Genomic DNA, 5,834 nt, shown 5'->3' with positions numbered 1-5,834 from the left:
TCATTACCGTGACTTGTTTCCTTCCTTCTAGAGCATGCAAGCCCAGCAATGGTAATTATGTCTACTGCAGAAAAGACATGCATTGATGTAAAGGGTGTGGTTTCTTTTGCTGTTGGATCCTTGTCAATCATAGAAGACTTTTGTGTTTCCACTCTTGAAAAACTCTCTAAAGTGAAGAAAAGAAAACACCATTCTTCTGTATTTCCCAACTTACAGTACATGAAAGCCTGTTAAAATAAGCATCAAATTTAGGCTACCTCAGAGTGAACAATGTAATAACGCAAGATTTACAATTTATGGCAAGAATAATAGGCATTAGCAACTGGGTTAATACCTTAAATTCAAAATAGATACAATGCATCTATAATACGTATCACTATTTTTAATAATTATTATTTTTACAGGGGTAAATCCGGCCACCCCCGTTTACAGGGAGAAACCCGGATCAAAATTGGATTGATCACGATGATGATGATGGTATTCTCAAATTTATGACAGCACATTACCTTCAAAATGGTCATAAAATACTGTTGTAACACAGACATAACATATGAATTTTACCAACCCATAAATGAAACATGGAGAGAGGAGAGGGGTATGTTTGTTATTAATAGCTCGGATGTAATTTACAGGTGTACCTGTTGTTCTATCAAAGTGTTCTGTTATATACATGTACACCCTGTACATGTATGTACCTAGACTTTCACTCAACAAAACCTTCACTGGGAAAACAAAACTAATGGTTTCCCTCAGGCCATACATGTACATTACATTAAGTGTCTAATGTACAGCTGCTTATAACCAACGTTGTAACATAACAATATTTCAGGGAAAAACAGGAGACTGTACCCTGGATGCCAGAGATGTTTTCTCTCCTAGAGCGATGGAATAGCGAGTCGCGAAGCCTATTCCGACGCTCTGAGAGAGAAAAACCTCTGGCAGCCAGGGTAAGGAGACTGTGGTTCCAATAAAAAATACTATTTACATGAAATTATAGAAATAAACATATCGTAATTAATACTGATTTGCACAACTATCAACGCCATGTGGCCTCAGCTCTGCCTAATCCCAGAAGGATTTAGATTTGACTCAAGAGGGGTTTTTCCTGTTTTTGGCTCCCCAAGTTATTCTAAAGATTAATCTATAATCTTTTGCAGTGGTTTTTAACACAAGTTCCTCAGAAAAGTGGTAATGGGGCTCACCCGATCTCCTTGTCGATCGATGGAAGTGAATGAAAGCATGTGACACAAAACCGTCGATGTTTTTTCATCGGATCTCCTGTCCGCCCACGAACCAGAAGGGAAGGAAACTTTTTAAAAATATATTGCATGTCCCCTTATGCAAACTTTTGCTGTAGCATGAACAAGAGTTCCTTTCCCGTCTTGGTAAACAAGGGAGCATATATTTTCAATTTTAAAAAGAACACGCCATGCCGTTTAAAAATTAAAGTCCTTTTTTTGTCACGTGATCAGGCTCAAAATGCACTGTGGGATCGTTCATTCAGGCAACCATGTTTTCGTTTTGTCATCAAATTCAAAGGTCGTGAAAACTGCATGTGCAGGATAAGATGATAGATCGAGGATTTTGGAAGAAGGGAACGGCACTTCAGATAAACAAGGTGAGGTTTTTGTTCTACAATTTGATACTAGCTGGTACGGAATAACATCAGAATACCCGGCTATCGAAGTAGCCTTAGAAATATTTTCTCCGTCGTTACAATACTGTACTGACCTAACCCGCAGAAGTTCTTTTTGTCGGAAAGAAACGATTAGAAAGCAATTTGCATAAGAATAGCAAGTATTGTATTCTGACTCGTTCTTCAAAGAATACCACCGAGTGCTAACAAAGGTGGCACGGTTTTCAATCTACATAGACCGGTCCATAGACCGTTTTGCAGATACGGCGGTCATTTTGTTTCTTATTGTTTCGAAAAACATGGGATGCTCTGGGGGCAAAATTAATATGTATTTGCCCCATGGGCAACCCATAATAGCTATTTGAAACAATAGAAATCAAACTGGCCGCCGTATCTGTAGAAAGGTCTATTCAGCAGTTATGCACCTATCAATGTTTTCCCTGACCCAGGGGAGGGTGAGCATACCCACAGGCATTTGACATTTCCTTTTTTTTGTATATGTCAATAGCCCCTACTGTGGAGCACAAATTTGTGGTCAAATCCCCCCACCTGTGGGCTTGGGCACTACTTAGGCCCAGTTCAGATGCCACTCCACTCACCTAACTGAGGAATTAAGAACGGCAAAAGAGCGGCGTCTGAATCAGTTTGGTACTGTAACAGTACTTTTAATTTAGTGTGGCGAAAACTTGAAGTTCAACAGGGTCTGCCACATTAGTTGACATTGAAGGGGCAGGTGATTTATACTGCGTTCTTCTCATGTGCCGAACCAAATACACATGATGATAATTTATTAATCTTCCTATCAGTCCCTCTGAGAACTTGTTTCTCATGCTCGTAAGTTTTATGAGGAAGAGACAATGGTTTAAAATGTTCAAAAGATTGACCATAATGAAATGCTGCTGTTTTTTGTGAAAAAAATTGTAAACAATTAAAAAAACCAAACTAGTGAGCAGCACTCTGCTGTCTCTGTAAGAGTAAGTCTTCTTCAGGGAGGCTTACAATCATACAGTAAACGCCTGTATTTAAGCCATATCTGATTGGCAAAAATGACGGCCACAAACATTAATGTTTGAGCCGATTTTGGAAAGGGAACATGTGCTGCTGTGAAATGTTAGGGCAAGGCGTGAGAAACGATGTTTTGCGGCCACGATTTTGGCCAAAACCATGACATCAGATTTGGATTACCATAGTTATTCAGTTATAAGGGGCATGGTTTTTTCAAGAAAAATCTGTCTTTGGGTGTCAAGTTAGTGCTAAAATTGGGGTGCGTCTTATAGCCAAGTATTTTCATGCAACAAAATCTTAAGATCACAATTTGAGAAGAACTTGCAGTTTAAACAACACCAGAAAAGGACACTAGTTGTCAATTAAAAAAGAGAATAGTGCTTTTAGAGACCTTTAAGAACACTAAACAACTTCAAGAGAGAAGCAAACAAATGGAAATTTGCATACGTGCTTTTAAGCACATGCTCAGTATCGTGATACCCACGACAACAATACAATCGTCCAAACCTTGTTTCGAATTTCGAGAATCGTGTTTGTCGCTGGCATGAAAAGTTTCTTCTCTGAACAAACAGTGTGGAGATAAAACATACATGTACCTTCGTCATTCATCCAGCCTTTCTTGTGCACTGAAATTTGCATCCTTGGTGGCGTGTTGATATTCAGCTGTCGAACACCTTTGAATTAGACTTTTGGTGGGAGTTTTTCGCCATTCGCTTTCGCTTGAAGTCTGAAGTCTGAACTCTGACTATTAATTTTTTATTAAGTCGGAAGGTTCAAATAAAAGTGTATGTGTTGTATGTTTATCATTTCATGTATCAACTTTTAGCTTTTCTTTTTATGTATATCATATATCATTAATTTAAATGCGTGACATTTTCACTTTGTTTACGTTAACAAAAAGAGTTCACATGCCAGTTGTGTAAGGATAATTGTTCTCAATTTGATAACTCTCAATTTTTGGTGCGTCTTATAACCGAGTGCGCCTTATAACCGAATAACTACAGTAAATAAAGTTGTAAGATTTCCTGAAGAAATCATGTTTGCTTGAAACACGTCTGAGAAGAAAGAAGTTTTACAGATACATGTACAGTTGCAGAGAGCTGCTCACTAGTTTAGGTTGTTTAATTTTTTTTTAATTTTTCAATTTTTTTTTAAATTCTCCAATCAGAGCTACATGCATCCTCTCCTTCACAGTCAACATCTTGAAAGTTGAAATATGGTATCGGACCCAGGCCTTTTTCTTCCTCCCTGGTGAAATAAAGATTTGGCTCAACACACAGTGCACCGTCTGAATCAGATGTCATGCCAATGTCGCTCCAAAGTCGGAGTTAACTAAAATAGGTTCGACACATGAGTGGAGTGGCTTCTGAACCGGGCCTTAAATACAGTGATAATGAGTATATTCCTGACAGACACCAGATTCAAAACCACAGTTAGAAAACTGTTTCAGGGTTGTATGATATTCCGTACTAGATTTATTTGGCAAAGGATACCCACTCAAAATTATTATAGTGTTCAGTAAGGAGATGCCATGTTTGTGTCCTTCTGAGCAGCTTAGTCAAAATGGTTTTGAGTAGTAGGCAAGATGGCTTGAGTAGTAGGCAGCTGGCCCTTGCCGGGTAGAGGTGTCCGGGGCATGTTCCCCCAAAATAATTTGAAAATTCGGCTTCAAATGGTTTTATCTGACACAGGAGTTAAACTTCAAGCTTTTCTTTTTCAGCTTACAGATAACACTACTCAAGAGCTTTTTCCCTAAAAGGCCAGTTATTTTCTAGTTATTTTCAAACTCCTCCAGTCCTTATTAGAAAGACATTGTATAAAACTATAGGTGTCCAAGTCAACATAACTGAGATCTTACAAAATTATTGAGAAATTTCGGACTCATATCTACGAACTCCTTTAGACGCCACCTTGGTGGAAACTGCAAGGGTCCTTTTCCCATGTTCAAGGCTTTCCTAGGCCCGAGTAACCCCGCTCTTCTGTGTTAGTGTGAAAAAGTTTCTCGAATTTTCCGCTCTATTCACCAGACCTCACATTAATTTGTTATCAAATTGAATCAACTTTTGTTGGCGGCAAAATCGCCGACTTCCAGCACATTTTGACTGGGCTGCCTGAGGCAGGCCTTCTGATATTATGCGATGGTGCGATTTCGCACTATCGACCTTAAATCGCATCAGATCGCACAATTCACGAAAAATCGCATAATTCACAAAAGAACGCACAAATAAAACATAAATTAACAAGTTTCTTAGGAGTTCCTGCACAAATACGACAGTTTTAAGATGATTTACCTTGGAAAGCGGCTAAAAAGCCTTTGTTACCTTCATTTTCGTAAATATGAGAAGTTCAAGGCGTTATTTTGCATGTGGGGGGCCTGGTATGAGTCTCATTCTTAAAGAGTCGCCAATTGGTGTAACACAAACATGCCCTTTGTTCAGATTAGCAAATCTGTTCAGAAATAATTAAAATACTGCACACAAAAACAAAGTGTAAGAAGCTAGTCGTAGCATACAGGAATAATTATAAATAATTATTGATCATTCATTTGGCATGTTAGCTGTGTCCTTTCAACTTTTAACGTGGTGCACCAATAGTACCAGAAGACCTCATTTTTTGTACTTGACCCAACTACATGTAATGTCGACCAAGATTCATATAATTACTGTTCCCTTATGTTCAAAATGTGTTTAGGGCAGTAAAAAAGTGTTTTTTTTTTGTCCAGAAACCTTGAAAGATAAGCTTAAAATTGCTCAGAAAAAAATCGCATAATCTGCCCTTCAAATTTCGCATAATTTGCATTTTTTCACGCACCCTATCAGAAGGCCTGCGGAGGGACACAAACATGGCATCTGGAAGCCAATGGAAACATCTGGAGTTTATGTTGGCTCTCTCAAAACACTTCTTCTCCCCGCTAAACTTGAAAACACTCGTGGGACAGTCCTTGTCGTATATTGATTATTTAGAATTGGAAAAAGACAAGGGAAATCGATATCTAAAATGAGCTACAGCTGTACAAGGGTATCGAAAATGACCTACACTGTAAAATGAGCTACTATGGTATCTAAAATAAATATAGACGTCTCTTAATTACCTAAAATTAACTAATAAAGTCAAAATGGTGCAAAATTTCACTGACTTCACATTGAATTATGCTTAACGTTCATGCTAATTGTGGTCAGTTGTGGTACACACT

At 38.3% G+C, this 5,834-nt stretch overlaps 1 long non-coding RNA gene across 3 annotated transcripts in view; it reads left to right on the top strand.

Moving 5' to 3' along the window:
• The first annotated feature begins 1,475 nt into the window (after nucleotides 1–1,475).
• Nucleotides 1,476–5,834, top strand: part of LOC137969812 (uncharacterized) — a 22,951-nt gene continuing 18,592 nt past the window's right edge. The window contains exons 1-2 of one of the 3 annotated variants that reach the window (XR_011116727.1): nucleotides 1,499–1,618; nucleotides 4,362–4,400. This is a non-coding gene — a long non-coding RNA (uncharacterized lncRNA). Of the gene's footprint in view, nucleotides 1,619–4,361; nucleotides 4,401–5,834 lie in introns of all 3 variants that reach the window. The other 2 variants (XR_011116728.1, XR_011116726.1) reach the window with 2 other exon arrangements.

The sequence above is a fragment of the Montipora foliosa genome, chromosome 9 (assembly GCF_036669935.1).
Source record: "Montipora foliosa isolate CH-2021 chromosome 9, ASM3666993v2, whole genome shotgun sequence".
In the NCBI taxonomy this organism is placed as follows: domain Eukaryota; kingdom Metazoa; phylum Cnidaria; class Anthozoa; order Scleractinia; family Acroporidae; genus Montipora; species Montipora foliosa.
This window is presented reverse-complemented; position numbering and strand designations above follow the sequence as displayed.